Source organism: Bos mutus, chromosome 5 (assembly GCF_027580195.1).
Source record: "Bos mutus isolate GX-2022 chromosome 5, NWIPB_WYAK_1.1, whole genome shotgun sequence".
Lineage (NCBI taxonomy): Eukaryota > Metazoa > Chordata > Mammalia > Artiodactyla > Bovidae > Bos > Bos mutus.
In genome coordinates, this window is record NC_091621.1 from 98,059,724 (window position 1) to 98,080,843 (window position 21,120).

Sequence of the window (21,120 nt, forward strand, 5' to 3'; positions counted from 1 at the left end):
TGGCACAGAACTGGAAAAGGTCAGTTTTCATTCCAGTCCCTAAGAAAGGCAATTCCAAAGAATGCTCAAATTACCAGACAATTGCACTCATCTCACACACTAGTAAAGTAATGCTCAAAATTCACTAAACCAGGATTCAATAATACATGCACTGTGAACTACCAGATGGTCAAGCTGGTTTTAGGAAAGGCAGAGCAACCAGAGATCAAATTGCCAACATCTGTTGGATCATCAAAAAAGCAAGAGAGTTCCATAAAAACATCTATTTCTACTTTATTGACTATGTCAAAGCCTTTGACTACACGGATCTCCACAAACAGTGAAAATTCTGAAAGAGATGGGAATACCAGACCACCTGATGTGCCTCTTGAGAAATCTGTATGCAGGTCAGAAAACAACAGTTAGAATTGGTCATGGAACAACAGACTGGTTCCAAATAGGAAAAGAAGTATGTCAAAGCTGTATATTGTCACCCTGCTTAACTTATGTGCAGAACATCATGAGGAGCGCTGGGCTGGATGAAGCACAAGCTTGAATCAAGATTGCTGGGAGAAATATCAATAACCTCAGATATGCAGATGACACCAACCTTATGGCAGAAAGCAGAGAAGAACTAAAGAGCTTCTTGATGAAAGTGAAAGAGGAGAGTGAAAAAGTTGGCTTAAAGCTCAACATTTAGAGAAAACTAAGCTCATGGCATCTGGTCCCATCACTTCATGGGAAATAGATAGGCAAACAGTGGAAACAGTGGCAAACTTCATTTTTGGGGGATCCAAAATCACTGCCGATGGTGACTACTGCCATGAAATTAAAAGACTTGCTCCGTGGAAGAAAAGTTATGACCAACCTAGACAGCATATTAAAAAGCAGAGACATTATTTGCCAACACACTCCATCTAGTCAAGGCTATGGTTTTGCCAGTAGACATGCATGGATATGAGAGTTGGACAATAAAGAAAGCTGAGCTCTAAAGAATTGATGCTTTTGAACTGTGGTATTGAAGATGACTCTTGAAAGTCCCTTGGACTGCAAAGAGATCCAACCAGTGCATCCTAAAGGCAATCAGTCCTGAATATTCATTGGAAGGGCTGATGTTGAAACTTAAACTCCAATACTTTGGCCACCTGGTGCAAAGAACGGAATCATTTGAAATGACCCTAATGCTGGGAGAGATTGAAGGTCGGAGGAGAATGGAATGACAGAGGATGAGATGGTTGGATGGTATCACCAACTCAATGGACATGAGTTTGCGTAAACTCCATAGTTTTGATGGATGGGGAAGACTGGCATGCTGCAGTCCATGGCATTACATGAGTTGGATATGACTGGGAGACTGAACTAAACTGAACTGAACCCTACAGTGTTACGAACTTTTGTCCATAGTTCTTCAGGCACTCTGTCTATCAGATCTATTCCTTTGAATCTATTTGTTACTTTTACTGTATAATCATAAGGGGTTTGATTTAGGTCATATCTGAATGGCTTGGTAGTTTTAACTACTTTCTTCAATCTAAGTCTGTATTTTGCAGTAAGGCCATTCAGGTATTTGAATAAGACCATTTGGGTGTCATCTAAATCAAATCCCTTATGATTATACAGTGAAAGTGACAAATAGTTTCAAGGGATTAGAACTGATAGACAGAGTGCCTGAAGAACTGTGGACAGAGGTTCATGCCATTGTACAGGAGGCAGTGATTAAGACCATCCTTCAGAAAAAGAAATGCGAAATGTCAAAATGGTTGTCTCAAAAGGCCTTACAAATAGCTGAGAAAAGAAGGGAAGCTAAAGGCAAAGGAGAAAAGGAGAGATATACCCATCTGAATGCAGAGTTCCAAAGAATAGTGAGGAAAGATTAGAAAGCCTTCCTCAGTGATCAATGCAAAGAAATAGAGGAAAACAATAGAATGAAAAAGACTAGAGATCTCTTCAAGAAAATTATACATAGCAAGGGAACATTTCATGCAAATATGGGCACAATAAAGGACAGAAACTTTATGAACCTAACAGAAGCAGAAGATACTAAGAAGATATGGCAAGAATACACAGAACTATACAAAAAAGAGCTTAATGACACAGATAACCATGATAGTATAACCACTCACCTAGAGCCAGACATCCTGGAATGCAAAATCAAGAAGGCCTTAGGAAGCAACGCTATGGTCAAAGCTAGTGGAGGTGATGGAATTCCAGTTGAGCTATTTAAAATCCTAAAAGATGATCCTGTGAAAGTGCTGCACTCAATATGCCAGTAAATTTGGAGAACTCAAAAGAGGACACAGGACTTGCAAAGGTCAGTTTTCATTCCAATCCCAAAGAAAGGCAATGCCAAAGAATGTTTAAACTACTGAAATTACACTCATCACACATGTTAGCAAAGGAATGCTTAAAATACTCCAATCTTGGCTTCAACAGACGTGAACTGAGAAATTCCACTTGTTCCAGCTGGATTTAGAAAAGGCAGAGGAACCAGAGAGCAGATTGCCAACATCTGTTGGATCATAGAAAAGGCAAGAGAGTTCCAGAAAAAACATCTACTTCTCCTTCATTGATTATGCCAAAGCCTTTGACTGTGTGGATCACACGAAATTTAGGTAATTCTTCAAGAAATGGGAATACCAGATCACCATACCTACCTCCTGAGAAATCTGTATGCAGTTCAAGAAGCAACAATTAGAACTAGACATAGAACAAGGGACTGGTTCCAAATTAGGAAAGGAGTACGTCAAGGCTGTATATTGTCACCCTGCTTATTTAACTTCTATGCAGAGTACATCATGCAAAATGACAAGCTATATGAAGCACAGGAGGGGCTGAGAGGAGCTATCCCATGTCCAAGGTCAGGAGCTGTGGCTGTGAGGAGATACCCCATGTGCAAGATCAAGAGCGGTGGCTGTGAGGAGATACTCCACATCCAAGGTAAGGAACAGCAGCTGCACTTTGCTGGAGCAGCCGTCAAGAGATACCCAATGTCCAAGGTAAGAGAAACCCAAGTAAGACATTAGACACTGAGAGAGGGCATCAGAGGGCAGACAGACTGAAACCACAATCACAGAAAACTAGCCAATCTGATCACATGGACCACAGCTTTGTCTAACTCAATTAAACTAAGCCATGCCATGTGGGGCCACCCAAGACAGATGGGTCATGATGGAGAGGTCTGACAGAATGTAGTCCACTGGAGAAGGGAATGGCAAACCACTTCATTATTCTTGTCTTGAGAACCCCATTTACAGTATGAAAAGGCAAAAAGATAGGACATTAAAGATGAACCCCCCATGTCGGTAGGTGCCCAATATGCTACTGGAGATCAGTGGAGAAATAACTGCAGAAAGAATGAAGGGATGGAGCCAAAGCAAAAACAAAACCCAGTTGTGGATGTGACTGGTGATAGAAGCAAGGTCTGATGCTGTAAAAAGCAATAAAGCAATATTGCATAGGAAACTGGAATGTTGGGTCTATGAATCAAGGCAAATTGGAAGTGGTCAAATAGGATATGGCAAGAGTGAACGTCAAGATTTTAGGCATCAGTGAACTAAAATGGACTGGAATGGGTGAATTTAATTCAGATGATCACTGTATCTACTACTGTGAGCATGAATCCCTTAGAAGAAATTGAGTAGCCATCATAGTCAACAAAAGAGTCTCAAATGCATTACTTGGATGCAATCCCCAAAACAACAGAATGATCTCTATTCATTTCCAATGCGAACCATTCAATATCACGGTAATCCAAGTCTATGCCCTGACCAGTAACACTGAAGAAGCTGAAGTTGAATGGTTCTATGAAGACCTACAAAACCTTTTAGAACTAACACCCAAAAAAGATGTCCTTTTCATTATAGGGGACTGGAATGCAAAAGTAGGAAGTCAAGAAATACCTGTAGTAACAGGTAAATTTGGCCTTGGAGTACAGAACGAAGCAGGGCAAAGGCTAACAGATTTTTGCCAAGAGAATGCACTCATCATAGCAAACACAAACACCCTCGTCCAACAACAAAAGAGAAGACTGTACATATGGGCATCACCAGATGGCCAACACTGAAATCGGGTTGATTATGTTCTTTATAGCCAAAAATGGAGAAGCTGTATACGGTAAGCAAAAACAAGACTGGGAGTTGATTGTGGCTCAGATCATGAACTCCTTATTACCAAATTCAGACTTAAGTTGAAAAAGTGGGGAAAACCACTAGACCATTCAGGGATGACCTTGAGAATCGCTTGGACAGGAAGGAGAACAAACCAGTGAATCTTAAAGGAAATCATTCTTGAATATTCATTGGAAGTATTGATGCTGAAGCTGAAGCTCCAAAATTTTGGCCACCTGTTGCAAAGAGCCAACTCATTGGAAGAGACCCTGATGCTGGGAAAGATTGAGGGCAAGAGGAGAAGGGAACAACAGAAGATGAGATGGTTGGATGGCATCACTGACTGAATGGACATGAGTTTGAGCAAACTAGGGGAAATAGTGAAGGACAGGGAAGCCTGGTACACTGCTGTCCTGGGGTCACAGAGTAGGACATACCTGAGTGACTGAACAACAAGTGCTGTTCTAGGATAACTTTGAGTTTAGACTGCACAAGAAACTTAATTCAGGCTGAATACAACATGAGGCTTGTATAAATTCTTAGTGCTTTTTTCCCCCTGGCTTCTACTCAGCACCAGCTTCAAAGTAGTTACTTTTTCTTGTCACAAAATGAAGAAACAAATGTTTGACTTATTTCTAGTTCACCCTTATGCTGAGGTTGTACTCTGTGGAATCTCAATCATAAGAGAGGAATTATTCTATTAAACTCACCAGCTTGGTTCAGCTCTTTATTTCATCTCACTTATCAGGCAACCGGTGAGGCCATGAAAAGCAAAACTCAATTATATTTAATTAAAGCTATCGTATCCTGATCGCTGAAGCCGTCTCCCCTTTGAATTCCCTGGATCCGCCGGGGCTGGACCCCGGCAGCGCAATGTTCAGCAAATGTTTTCATGGTAAAAAATAAGCTTCTGTCCTCCACTATCCTTTCTTAGATCTTACTTTGATTGGTTTCTCTGGTACAAAAAATTATTCACTTCCTTGCAAGATCACCAATTCTTTTATGATTATTGAAATTATTTTATTCATAATTTTGAGAATTTTTCAGCAAAAGGATCAATTAGGGGCATAATGTGCCACATAAGCAAAAACATAAATCTTCCACTCAGTTTTCCTACATCCTTCCTCAACAATGGGCTTCCCTGGTGGTTCACGGGTTAAAGCGTCTGCCTGCAATGCGGGAGACCTGGGTTCAATCCCCTGGAGGGAAGATCCCCTGGAGAAGGAAATGGCAACCCACTCCAGTACTCTTGCCTGGAGAATCCCTTGGATGGAGAAGCCTGGAGGGCTACAGTCCACTGGGTCGCAAAGAATCGGACACTACTGAGAGACTTCACTCACTCACTCACTCACTCCTCAACAGGATCCTAGCATGAAGAACAAATTCTAGAGAAATGGAATACATCTACCTTCCAAAAGTCCCCACTCCCTAAATGGCTCCCTGGAATTCTCCAGGTGAGAACACTGGAGTGGGTTGCCATTTCCTTCTCCAATGCATGAAAGTGAAAAATGAAAGTGAAGTCTCTCAGTCGTGTCTGACTCTTTGCGACCCCATGGACTGCAGCCTACCAGGCTCCTCCATCCATGGGATTTTCCAGGCAAGAGTACTGGAGTGGGGTGCCATTGCCTTCTCCTTGGCATCAGAAGCATCCCATTAAGATTTTCTGAAAGCTTTAAGCTATCTCACTTTCCCCTACTATTTACTCTGCTTTTTCACTCTAGAAAAGTGATCAACATTTCTTCAGTTTCATTTGTTTCATGGCATCTGCAATATATTGCAGATTTTTACAGAACCTACTATTTTAAAGAACACTGAAACAGAACATAAAAATATTTCTTAACCTATAAAAATAATTTCTTTTAAGGCTAAAACAGTGCTGACAATTGGTCTGAAAACATAAACAGATAAAAATGATTACTTAATGATCTTGTGTAAAGAAACATTTAAAAAGAAAACCCAATATTTATCATAGCACTTTTCCCTCACTTATCTGAAATGGCTTCAAAGTAAGTCTGCATCATTCTTCTCATTTTTGTTTTGCTTTAAATAAGAATAATCCCATGGATTTCAAAGTTATTTTAGCAGGACTATTAGTCATTTTATTTGTCAAACAGAAACTGGAACTTTAAAATCTTTATGTTCTGCTTCTTAGAAAAATTACTTAGCACAATTATTATTTCTGAGCAGCTATCAACAATCCATTTGAGAATAGGCTTGTTGAAGAACTAGTTAGGATATGGCTATTTTTGCTAAGCTCTAGAAGAGTTGATGTATTTTGACAGATCTATCTAGGAAGCTAAATATGGCCATTAGCTCATTACTCTAATGACAACTTCACAGCCTACCAGAAAATTGTTGTTCCCATTTATCGATCCCCAAGCCAACCAAAGAAAACAAAGTTAAAAGCCAGACATAATAAAACTCTTTTAAAAATCACAAAGAATAACCAGTTTCATGATTTTATGTGACATAAGACTTGAAGTAAAATTTGACAGACAGTAAGCCGTCCATCAAGGTATATGTCTTGAGTCCATTGGCAAGAACTAGTGAGAGCAGCTAAGATGAGGAAGGAATGACAGAGAGATGAAGGAAATTATCAGAGCAAGGAGATTTTAGGTAATGGTGGAAGGGGAAAGATATGAAATAGCCATAAAATAAATGGTGGCAGTTTAGTGCTGTTGCTGTTGTTTACTTAGTTGATTGTCACTCTTTTTTTTTTTTTCCTTCTGGTGGGCTTCACTTACGTCCAACCAGTCAAATGTGTTTTATTTTACTGAAGCAAGGTAGCTGAAGTCGCTAACAAGGATCCTCTTGGTATTGACTTTTAAATCAAAAAGTTCACACCACTGTGGGAGAGAAAATGTCTCTAAGTATTTTTTAAGTTTGTAAGGAGCAGCCATAGAGCAGAAGAGAGCCCCTTAAATGAAGAAACGTTTCCCATGAGCCAGAAGTAAGAGGACAGACCTGGGAGAATACCTGTAACTATATATATATATATATATATATATATATATATATATATATATATATATACAAATAGATCTCAGAGAGAGGAACAGAGGAAGAGAGAGAGGACCTGCATCCGCTTGCTGGGAAGATCACTGAGAGCAAAGAGGCAGGATCACATCTGAAGAAACAAGAACTAAAACAGCCTTGCAGAGACTCCCATGACCTCAAGTGTGATACTGATGAAATCTCAAGAGGTCAGGCAATAAAAGAGTGTGCATGGATTGATGACAGAGAATCAGAAGAGATGACACACATCTCAAGAGATATCTTTGTGGGACCTGCTACTGAAAGTAAGATGCAACTCTCCTTCACACTCATCCTATCAGCCATCAAAAATTGGACATAACAAGAACCACCTTCCCATTCCATCTTATCTGTAACTTATTAAAAGGACAAGAACTGTACATTTATGGAGGCTAAATCTCTTTTCCTATGTCAGAATGGGGCACGAACTAAATTAAAATATATTGTACTTTTAAAAACAAAATTATGTATTTTCCTCATATCTGAGTTGATAAAATTGTATCTCCACTGCTGTAAAAATAGATTTTAACCTTTTAAAACATAAATTATATAATAAACAAACTCTACACCAAAAGATAAATCACTTTATAAATGGCAGTAATAATTAGCAGTAATAATTGAGCAGCTTTTGATGTCCCTGTTAGTTATCTGTATATCAATGAGATATGACCTCACACCTGTCAGAATGGCTATCTATAAATAACAAATGTGGGAGAAAATGTGGAGAAAAGGAAGCCCTTGTACGCTGTTGGTGGGATCATAAATTGGCACAACCACTGTGAAAAACAGTATGGAGGATCCTCAAAAAAAAATTGAAAATAGAACTACCATATGCTCCAGCATTTCTACTACTGGGCATATATTCTGAAAAAAACCCCAAAAATACTAATTTGAAAAGATACATGAATCCCAATGTTCATAGCAGCACTATTTACAATAATTAAAACATGAAAGCAACCAAAATGCCCATCAACAGACAATTGGATTAATAAGATCTTATATATAATGGAATATTGCTCAGCTTTTTTAAAAAAAGGATGAAATTCTGTCATTTGCAGCATCATGGATAGACCTGGAGAATATTATGCCTAGTGAAATAAGTCAAACACTGTATGATATCAAATATATATAGAATAAAAAATAATACAAATGAATGTATATGCAAAACAGAAACAGATTCACAATGCAGAAACATAGTTATTACCAGAGAAGAATGGCAAGAGGAGAGGAACAAAGTAGGACAATTATTAATAGTAGGTACAAACCACCATGTATTAAAAAAAAAACACCAATAATATATTGTATAGCAAAGGTAATTATAGCCATTATTTTACAATAACTTATAATGGAATATAATCTGCAAAAATGCTGAATCATTATGCTGCATACTTGAAATTAATGTATTATTATAAATCAACTATATTCAATAAAGAATAAAGAGTAGTGAAAGATAATTATCACCATCATTTCATCAGCACACTGGTATCTTTTGTACCAAAAGAAACAGAAATAGAATGACAGCTGAGGAAGTTTCTCATTGTGATAGAATTTTAAACAATTGTGAACATAGACTAATTTCAGAGTACCCGGATAATGATAATTATGGTACAAAGAAAAAGTAGCTTGAAGTGAAAAACAAAAGTGGGTCACTAGAATGAAGTTCAAGAAAGTTATAAATATACCTGTTTGTATATAAGATAGATATTTCCCTTGACAGTTCTAGTTACAAGCTTAATATTTTAAAGAGGAAGAATTAGTTATCATTACAGTAGGTGCTATATGTACATGAAATACTGAGAATAATAAAAGTTCTACATTTGTTGTATAACTGCTGTCGCAGGACAATGGTCCAAAGTTAAAATTGTATGTCAACTATTTGTTACAGCTCTCTGAATCACGTGGACTCACCTCTCAGGTATAATTACTACAATGATATTCAAACTAAGTAAACACTTAGAGCATCATCTTTACAAAATCAGTAAACATACATCACCTTTTCTATTTTATATGTCTGAGTTATTGATTAGCTGAATGATCATAAATTTCTCCTGCATAGAAAAAAATATGCAGAACCCCAAATTTCATTTGGGAGTCCAAATAGACTCTGAGTCCATTTGATATGACTCAGAAATGTCATCAAAAGTAAATGTAACTGTGTGGACAAGATGGTGGAGTGGAAAGACCCTGAGTCCACCTCCTTCCCATGGAAACATCCAAATTACAATTATTTAAAGAGCAACTATCTTTAGATAGAATGACATGAAGAGAATGAGCTGAAGTCTATCGGAAAAGATTTTTCACTAAAGAAGGAACCACAGTGAGACAGGTAGGAAGGGCAGAGAGTCAGTTTAGTATGATTCACACCCTAGGTAAGCAGCTCATAAATGGGAGCAGCTCATAAATAGCCACAATTGCAAAGGTTCTCCTCAAGGAACAAGGAGTCCAAACCCCATGTCAGACTCCCCAGCCTTGGGGTCCTGCACTAGGAAGACAGGCTCCCATAGCATCTGGCTCTGAAAACCTGCCAGCCTTGGGGACAGGAGAGTCAGAGGGCTATAGAAAAAAGACTCCCCTCTTCAAGGGTAGATAAAATCTCACACAGTCTGAGTTCCAGTGTCGAGGCAGTAATTTGAAAGGACAGTGAGCCAGACTCACCTGTGATCTTGAACAACTTCCCAGGGAGGTATGAGGCAACGGGACTCCTCCTGGGGAGATAGATATTGGCAGCACCTATTTTGGGAAGATCTTTTACTACAGCAAAGCTGGTCCTGGAAAGTGCTATTTTGGAGTCCTCCCTCTAGCTTATAAAGCGAAAGGGGCTTATGCACCCACAAGCAGACTGGCATTAGTCCAAGGTCCACTGAAACCCCAAACTAACCAGACGAGACCCAGCACATCTCACCATTAGGCCAGCACCATCACTGGAACCCTGGGCCCCTCAGCCAACTGTATAGGGACTGGACCACTCCTGCCAGCAGCTCAGCATTAACCCCATGCCCACCATGGACTAGCAGCTACCACACGTCTCACATGAGGCAGAGCCTTACAGCCAACTAGTCTGGGGACCAGCCCTGTCAACCAGCATTATCAGCATAGTCATTTCCATGAACACAGAAGGGCCAAAGCAGTCCACATAGAAGATATCTCTAGAGATTACAGTTCTGGTAACCACAGATGAGTGTGCAGCTGGGCTCCATAAAATGTCTGCTACATAAGGGCACCTCACCAAGATTAGGAATCATAACCAACTTGCCTAATACGTAAAACAAAAACAGAGAATTAGGCAAAATGCAAAGATAGAGGGATATGTTCTAAACAAGGGACAAAACAAAACCTCAGAAAAAGAACTTTAAAAAATGGGGATATAGAGTTAGGTTATTTATTTGACTTTTTTCTTGTTTCTTGAGGTATGCCTGTATTGCTATGAACTTTTCCCTTAGGACTGCTTTTACAGTGTCCCACAGGTTTTGGGTTGTTGTGTTTTCATTTTCATTTGTTTCTATGCAAATTTTGATTTCTTCTGTGATTTGTTGGTTATTCAGCAGCGTATTGTTCAGCCTCCATATGTTGGAATTTTTAATAGTTTTTCTCTTGTAACTGAGATCTAATCTTACTGCATTGTGGTCAGAAAAGATGTGGAAGAAATGGACAAATTCTTAGAAAAGTACAACTTTCCAAAACTGGACCAGGAAGAAACAGAAAATCTTAACAGACCCATCACAAGCACAGAAATTGAAATTGTAATAAAAAATCTTCCAGCAAACAAAAGCCCAAGTCCAGACGGCTTCACAGCTGAATTCTACCAAAAATTTAGAGAAGAGCTAACACCTATCTACTCAAAGTCTTCCTGAAAATTGCAGAGGAAGGTAAACTTCCAAACTCATTCTATGAGGCCACCATCACCCTAATACCAAAACCTGACAAAGATGCCACAAAAAAAGAAAACTACAGGCCAATATCACTGATGAACATAGATGCAAAAATCCTTAACAAAATTCTAGCAATCAGAATCCAACAACACATTAAAAAGATCATACACCATGACCAAGTGGGCTTTATCCCAGGGATGCAAGGATTCTTCAATATCCGCAAATCAATCAATGTAATACACCACATTAACAAATTGAAAAATAAAAACCATGTGATTATCTCAATAGATGCAGAGAAAGCCTTTAACAAAATTCAACATCCATTTATGATAAAAACTCTCCAGAAAGCAGTAACAGAAGAAACATACCTCAATACAATAAAAGCTATATATGACAAACCCACAGCAAACATTATCCTCAATGGTGAAAAATTGAAAGCATTTCCCCTAAAGTTAGGAACAAGACAAGGGTGCCCACTTTCACCACTACTATTCAACATAGTGTTGTAAGTTTTGGCCACAGCAATCAGAGCAGAAAAAGAAATAAAAGGAATCCAAATTGGAAAAGAAGAAGTAAAACTCCCACTATTTGCAGATGACATGATCCTCTACATAGAAAACCCTAAAGACTCCACCAGAAAATTACTAGAACTAATCAATGAATATAGTAAAGTTGCAGGATATAAAATTAACACACAGAAATACCTTGCATTCCTATACACTAATAATGAGAAAATAGAAAAAGAAATTAAGGAAACAATTCCATTCACCATTGGAACGAAAATAATAAAATACTTAGGAATATATCTACCTAAAGAAACTAAAGACCTATGTATAGAAAACTATAAAACATTGGTGAAAGAAATCAAAGAGGACACTAATAGATGGAGAAATATTCCATGTTTTTGGATTGGAAGAATCAATATAGTGAAAATTAGTATAGTACCCAAAGCAATTTATAGATTCAATGCAATCCCCATCAAGCTACCAACGGTATTCTTCACAGAGTTGCTGCTGCTGCTAAGTCACTTCAGTCGTGTCCGACTCTGTGTGACCCCATAGACAGCAGCCCACCAGGCTCCCCCATCCCTGGGATTCTCCAGGCAAGAACACCGGAGTGGGTTGCCATTTCCTCCTCCAATGCATGAAAGTGAAAAGTGAAAGTGAAGTCACTCAGTCGTGTCCGACCCTCAGCGACTCCATGGACTGCAGCCCTCCAGGCTCCTCCATCCATGGGATTTTCCAGGCAGGAGTACTGGAGTGGGGTGCCATTGCCTTCTCTGTCACAGAGCTAGAACAAATAATTTCACAATTTGTATGGAAATACAAAAAACCTCGAATAGCCAAAGCAATCTTGAGAAAGAAGAATGGAACTGGAGGAATCAACCTACCTGACTTCAGGCTCTACTACAAAGCCACAGTTATCAAGACAGTATGGTACTGGCACAAAGACAGAAATATAGATCAATGGAACAAAAGAAAGCCTAGAGATAAATCCACACACCTATGGACACCTTATCTTTGACAAAGGAGGCAAGAATATACAATGGATTAAAGACAATCTCTTTAACAAGTGGTGCTGGGAAAACTGGTCAACCACTTGTAAAAGAATGAAACTAAAGCACTTTCTAACACCATACACAAAAATAAACTCAAAATGGATTAAAGATCTAAACGTCAGACCAGAAACTATAAAACTCCTAGAGGAGAACATAGGCAAAACACTCTCCGACACACATCACAGCAGGATCCTCTATGACCCACCTCCAAGAATATTGGAAATAAAAGCAAAAATAAACAAATGGGACCTAATTAAACTTAAAAGCTTCTGCACAAAAAGGAAACTATAAGCAAGGTGAAAAGACAGACTTCAGAATGGGAGAAAATTATAGCAAATGAAGCAACTGACAAACAACTAACCTCAAAAATATACAAGCAACTCCTACAGCTCAATTCCAGAAAAATAAATGACCCAATCAAAAAATGGGCCAAAGAACTAAATAGACATTTCTCCAAAGAAGACATACAGGTGGCTAACAAACACATGAAAAGATGCTCAACATCACTCATTATCAGAGAAATGCAAATCAAAACCACTATGAGGTACCATTTCACGCCAGTCAGAATGGCTGCTATCCAAAAGTCTGCAAGCAATAAATGCTAGAGAGGGTGTTGAGAAAAGGGAACCCTCTTATACTGTTGGTGAGAATGTAAACTAGTACAGCCACTATGGAGAACAGTGTGGAGATTCCTTTAAAAACTGGAAATAGAACTGCCTTATGATCCAGCAATCCCACTGCTGGGCATACACACCGAGGAAACCAGAATTGAAAGAGACATGTGTACCCCAATGTTCATTGCAGCACTGTTTATAATAGCCAGGACATGGAAGCAACCTAGATGTCCATCAGCAGACGAATGGATAAGAAAGCTGTGGTACATATACACAATGGATTATTACTCAGCCATTAAAAAGAATACATTTGAATCAGTTCTAATGAGGTGGATGAAACTGAGGCGATTATACAGAGTGAAGTAAGCCAGAAAGAAAAACACCAAATACAGTATACTAATGCATATATATGGAATTTTGAAACATGGTAACAATAACCCTGTATACGAGACAGCAAAAGAGACACTGAAGTATAGAACAGTCTTTTGGACTCTGTGGGAGAGGGAGAGGGTGGGATGATTTGGGAGAATGGCATTGAAACATGTATAATATCATATATGAAAGGAGTTGCCAGTCCAGGTTTGATGCACGATACTGGATGCTTGGGGCTGGTGCACTGGGACAACCCAGAGGGATGGTATGGGGAGGGAGGAGGGAGGACAGTTCAGGATGAGGAACACGTGTATACCTGTGGTGGATTCATGTTGATATATGGCAAAACCAATACAATATTGTAAAGTTAAAATTAAAATTTAAAAAATAATAAATAAAAAAAATAAAAAATGGAGATAAGCTGTCTATCCAATAAAGAATTCAGTTCAGTTCAATCGACCAATTGTGTCCAAATCTTTGTGACCCCATGAACTATAGCACATAAGGCTTCTCCTGTCCATCATCAACTCCCCAAGCTTGATTAAACTCATGCTCATTGAGTTGGTGATGCCATCAAAACATCTCATCCTTTGTCAACCCCTTCTTTTCCTGCCTTTTATCGTTCCAGCATCAGGGTCTATTTCAATTACTCAGTTCTTCACATGAGGTGGCTAAAGAATTGGAGTTTCAGCTTCAGCACCAGTCCTTCCAAAGAATATTCAGGACTTATTTTCTTTAGGATTGACTAATTTAATCTTGCAGTCCAAGGGACTCTCAAGAGTATCCTCCTAAACCACAGTTCAAAAGCATCAGTTATCAGGTGCTAAGTTTTCTTTGTAGTCCAACTCTCACATGCATACATGGTTAGTGGAAAAACCATAGCTCTGACTAGATGGACCTTTGTTGGCACAGTAATGTCTCTGCTTTTCAATATGCAGTCTAGGTCTGTCATAATTTTTCTTCCAAGGAGTAAGCATCTTTTAATTTCATGGCTGCAATGATTTTGAAGTCCAAGAAAATAAAGTCTGTCACTGTTTATGCTGTTTCCCCATCTATTTGACATGAAGTGATGGGGCCAGAGCCATGATAATAGTTTCTTGAATGTTTAGTTTTAAGCCAGTTTTTTCACTCTCCTCTTTTCAATTTCGTCAAGAGGCTCTTCAGTTCTTCTTTGCTTTCTGCCATGAGGGTGGTGTCATCTGCATATCTGAGGTTATTGATATTTCTCCCGGCAATCTTGATTCCAGCGTGTGCTTCATCCAGCCCAGTGTTTTTCATGAAGTACTCTGCATAGAAGTTAAATAAGCAGGGTGAGAATATACAGCCTTGATGCACTCCTTTCCCAATTTGGAACCAGTCTGTTATTCCAGGTCTGGTTCTAACTGCTGCTTCTTGACCTGCATACATATTTCTCAGGAGGCAGGTAAGGTGGTCTGGTATTCCCATCTCTTGAAGAATTTTCCACAGTTTGTTGTGATCCACACAGTCAAAGGCTTGGCATAGTCAATAAAGCAGAAGTAGCTGTTTTTCTGGAACTTTCTTGTTTTCTGATGATCCAAAGAATGTTGGTAATTTGATCTCTGGTTCCTCTGCCTTTTTAAAATCCAGCTTGAACATCTGGAAGTTCTCAATTCACATACTGTTGAAACCTAACTTGGAGAATTTTGAGCATTACTTCGCTAGCGTATGAGGTGACTGCAATTGTGTGGTAGTTTAAACATTCTTTGGCATTGCCTTTCGTTGGGATTGGATTGAAATCTGAAATTTTCCAATCCTGTGGCTACTGCTGAGTTCTCCAAATTTGCTGACATATTGAGTGCAGCACTTTCACAGCATCAACTTTTAGGATTTGAAATAACTCAATTGGAATTCTATCACCTCCACTAGCTTTGTTCATAGTGATGTTTCCTAAGGCCAATTTGACGTCGTGTTCCAGGATATCTGGCTCTAGGTGAGTGATCACACCATCATGGTGATCTGGGTCATGAAAATCTTTTTTGTATGGTTCTTCTGTGTATTGTTGCCACCCTTCTTAATATCTTCTGCTTCTGTTAGGTCCATGCCATTTTGGTCCTTTTTGTGCCCATCTTTGCATGAAATGTTCCCTTGGTATTTTTAATTTTCTTGTAGAGAACTCTAGTCTTTCCCCCTTCTATTGTTTCCCTCTATTTCTTTGCACTCATCACTGAGAAAGGCTTTCTTATCTTTCCTTGCTATTCTTTGGAACTCTGCATTCAGATTCATATGTCTTTCCTTTTCTCCTTTGCCTTTAGCATCTCTTCTTTTCTCAGTTATTTGTAAGGCCTCTTTGGACAGCCATTTTGCCTTTTTGCATTTCTTTTTCTGAGGGATGATCTTGATCACTGCCTCTTGTACAATGTCATAAACCTCTGCCCATAGTTATTCAGGCTCTATCAGTCTAATCCCTTAAATCAATTTGTCACTTCCACTGTATAATCGTTAAGGATATAATTTAGGCCATACCTGAATGGTCTAATGGTTTCCCCTACTTTTTTCAATTTAAGCCTGAATTTGACAATAGGAGTTCATGATCTGAGCCACAGTCAGCTCCTGGTCTTGTTTTTGCTGGCTGTATAGAGCTTCTCCGTCTTTGACTGCAAAGAATATAATGAATCTGATTTCGGTATTGACTATCTGGTGATGTCCATGTGTAGAGTTGTCTCTTGTGTGTTTGGAAGAGGGTGTTTGCTATGACCAGTGCATTCTCTTAGCAAAACCCTGTTAGCCTTTGTCCTGCTTCATTTTGTACTCCAAGGCCAAACTTACCTGTTACTCCAGGTATCTCTTGACTTCCTACTTTTGCATTCCAGTCCCCTATGATGAAAAGGACATCTTTTGTTTTTGTGTGTGTGTGTTAACTCTAGAAGGTCTTGTAGATGTTCATAGAAACATTCAACGTCAGCTTCTTCGACATTAGTGATTCTAGCCTAGACTTGGATTACTGCGATATTGAATGGTTTGCCTTGGAAACGAACAGAGATCATTCTGTCATTTTTGAGACTGAACCCAAGTACTGCATTTTGTACTCTTTTGTTGACTATGAGGGCTACTCCATTTCTTCTAAGGGATTCTTGCCCACAGTAGTAGATATAATGTTCATCTGAATTAAATTCGTCCATTCCAGTCCATTTTAGTTCACTGATTCCTAAAATGTTGATGTTCACACTTGTCATCTCCTGTTTGACAACTTCTAACTTACCTTGATTTATGGATCTAACATTCCAGCTTCCTATGCAATATCGTTCTTTATAGCATCAGACTTTACTTCCATCATCAGTCATGTCCACAACTGGGCATTGTTTTTGCTTTGGCTCCATCTCTTCATTCTTTCTGAAGTTATTTCTCCACTCTTCTCCAGTATCATATTGGGCACCTACTGACCTGGGGAGTTCATCTTTCAGTGTCATGTCTTTTTGCGTTTTTATACTGTTCATGGGGTTCTCAAGGCAAGAATACTGAAGTGGTTTGCCATTCCCTTCTCCAGTGGACCACAATTTGTCAGAACTCTGCACTATGACCCGTCCATCTTGGATGGCCCTACATGACATGGCTCATAGTTTTACTGAGTTATGCAAGGCTGTAGTCCATGTGATCAGTTTGATTAATTTTCTGTGATTGTGATTTTCATTCTGTTTGCCGTCTGATGGATAAGAATAAGAGGCTTATGAAAGCTTCCTGAAGGAAGGGACTGATTGTGGGGGAAACTGGTTCTTGTTCTGAAAGGTGGGGCCATGCTCAGTAAATCTTTAATCCAATTTAATATAAAGATCTGGCTAGTCAAAGCTATTGTTTTTCCTGTAGTCACTTATGGATGTGAGAGTTGGACCATAAAGCTGAGTGCTGAAGAACTGATGTTTTCAAATTGTGGTGCTGGAAAAAACTCTTGAGTGTTCTTTGGACTGCAAGGAGATAAAATCAGTCAGTCCTGGAGTGCATCAGTCCTGAATATTCGTTGGAAAGACTGATGCTGAAATTGAAACTCCAATACTTTGGCCATCTGACATGAAGAACTGACTCATTGGAAAAGATCCTGATGCTGGGAAAGTTTGAAGGCAGGAGGAGAAGCAGACAACAGAGGATGAGATGATTGGATGGCATCACCAACTCGATGGACATGAGTTTGAATAAGTGTTGGTGATGGAGAGGGTAGCCAGGCATCTGTGTGGTCACAAAGAGTTGAACACAACTGAGACACTGAACTGAATTGAACTTACATGAAATGTTCCCTTAGTATCTATAATTTTCTTGAAGAGATCTCTAGTTTTTTTCCATTCTATTGTTTTCCTATATTTCTTTGCATTGATCGCTAAAGAAGGTTTTGTTATCTCTCCTTGCTTTTCTTTGGGGCTCTGCATTCAGATGGTATATCTTTCCTTTTCTCCTTTGCCTTTAGCTTCTCTTCTTTTCCCAGCTATTTGTAAGTCCTCCTCAGACAGCCATTTTGCCTTTTTGCATTTCTATTTCTTGGGGATTTTCTTGACCTTGTGGCCAATACTCTGTGATCCCAATGGAAGGGGCCCAGGTTCAATCCCTGATCAGGGAACTAGACTCCACATACCAAAAGAATTCAAGGTAGTGATCATAAATAACTCAACAAACTTGAGAAAAGAATGGATGAACACAATGAGAGTTCAACAAAGAGTTAGAGAATATTGAGAACAATCAAGCAGGGTGAAGAATGTAATAATTTAAATACAGTGGAAGGAATCAACAATCAGATCAGATCAGATCAGTCGCTCAGTCGTGTCCGACTCTTTGCGACCCCATGAATCGCAGCACGCCAGGCCTCCCTGTCCATCACCAATTCCCGGAATTCACTCAGACTCACGTCCATCGAGTCAGTGATGCCATCCAGCCATCTCACCCTCTGTTGTCCCCTTCTCCTCCTGCCCCCAATCCCTCCCAGCATCAGAGTCTTTTCCAATGAGTCAACTCTTCGCATGAGGTGGCCAAAGTACTGGAGTTTCAGCTTTAGCATTAGTCCTTCCAAAGAAATCCCAGGGCTGATCTCCTTCAGAATGGACTGGTTGGATCTCCTTGCAGTCCAAGGGACTCTCAAGAGTCTTCTCCAACACCACAGTTGAAAAGCATCAATTCTTCGGCACTCAGCTTTCTTCACAGTCCAACTCTCCCATCCATACATGACCACAGGAAAAACCATAGCCTTGACTAGACGGACCTTTGTTGGCAAAGTAATGTCTCTGCTTTTGAATATGCTATCTAGGTTGGTCATAATCAGTATCAAAGATGTTACAAAGGAGTGAATCAGCAAGCTGAAATAGGGGTGTAAATCACCAAGCAGAACAGAAAAAATATTAAAAAGTTAAAATAGTTTTAGAGTCCTTTCATCACAATGTCAAGCATAACAACATTTACGTTATTATGGTCCCAGAAAAAAAAAGAGAGAAAGTGACATAAGACTTACTTGAAAACTAAGAACTGCAACTTTTTTAATCTGGGGAAGGAAATAGATATTCAGGTCCAGGAAGCACTGAGTCCTAAAGAAGATAAATCCAAAGATGTCCAAAGCAATATACATTATAATTAAAATGGTAAAACTTTAAGATAAAAGGAAAATCTTAAACGCAACAAGAGAAAAGAAATTGCTTATATACATGTGAGTTTCCATAAGACTATGAGTTTTCCAGAGAAAATTTTAAGGCTATATGGGAGTGGCACAAATTATAAAATAATAAAAGGAAAAAACTACAGTGAAGTATATTCTACCTGGAAGGGTTATTGTTAAGATTTGAAAGAAAGATGAAGAACTTCACAGACAAAAACTAAAGAAGTTCATGACCTACAGACTGACTTTACAAGAAATGCTAAAGAGACTTGTCTAAACAGAAAGAAAAGACCACAATTAAAAAATATAAAAATTTTGAATGGAAAATTCTCATTGTTAAGGAAAATATACAGAAAAGGTAGTAGAGCAACCGTTTATAAAACTAGTGGGAAAGTTAAATGACTGTACCACTTTTTTACTAAAAGTAGTAAAAAAATCACCCATATTCACACTAAGTATTTAAGGGATACACAAAACAAAAAAATATGTAAATTATGACGTAAAAAATATTAAGTAAAAGGGGAGTAAAAATGCAGGCTTGTTCAAATATGCTCAAAATGAAGACATCATCACTTAAATTATCTTTTATATAATCATATTTTTGTTGTTTCATTGCTAGGTCACATCTGACCCTTTTGCAAATCCATGGACTGTAGTCCACCAGGCTTCTCAATCCATGGTATTTTCCAGGGAATAATACTGGAGTGGGGTGCTATTTCCTTCTCCAAGTGATCTTCCTGACCAAGGGGTAGAACCAGCAACTCCTGCCAGGTCTCTGCATTGCAGGCAAATTCTTTACCACTGAGCCTCTGAGGAAGCACCAATTATATATATATATATATATATATATATATATAAAACCTCCTTTACATATATATATATATACACATATATATGATTGGGGCTTTTTTATATATATATATATATATATATATATATACACACACACATATATATATATATACCCACACATATATATATATATATATATATATATACACACACATATATGTATATATATATACACAAATATACATACATACATATATAATGTTATGTATGAACATCATGGTAATCACAAGCCAAAAAAATGATAGATACACAAAGAGAGAAAGGAATCCAAACATAATTCTAAAGGAGGTCATCAAATCACAAGGGAAGAGAGAAAAAAAGAAAGGAGAAAAAAGTACAAAACAGTCTGAAAATAATTAACAAAATAGCGATGAGTACACTCCTATCAGGGACTTCCCCGGTAGCTCAGTTGGTAAAGGATCTGCCTGCAGTGCAGGAGACCCCAGTTCAATTCCTGGGTCAGGAAGATCTGCTGGAGATGGGATAGGCTACCCATTCCAATATTTTTGGGCTTCCCTCATAGCTTAGCTGGTAAAGAATCCATCTGCAATGCAGGAGACCTGGGTTCAATCCCTGGGCTGGAAAGATCCCTTGGAGAAGGGAATGGCTACTCACTCCAGTATTCTGGCCTGGAGGATTCCATGGACTGTATAGTCCATGGGGTCACAAAGAGTCGGACACGACTGAGCAACTTTCACTCACATACCTATCATAGTGTTAATCCCTCAGTTGTGTCTGACTCTTTGTGACTCCATTGGCTGTAGCCCACTGGGCTCCTCTGTCCATGGAATTCTCCAGGCAAGAATAATGGAGTGGGTTGCCATTCCCTTCTCTATTCTTCTTCTGCCATTCTCTTCATACACCTATCATAATTGCTTCAAATATAAATAGACTAAATAATCAAAAGGCATAGAGTGGCTAAATAGGTAAAAAAAAACAAGTTCCCCATATATGCTGCCTACAAAGCACTCATTTCACATTTAAAGACACATGCCAACTGAAAGTGAGAGGATAGAAAAGGTATTCCATGAAAATGAAAATGAATGAAGGCTGGGGTAACAACATTCATATCAGACAAAATAGATTTTAAAACAAAGATTTTATCAAGAGACAAAAAAGGACATTACATAATGATAAAGGATAAACCTAG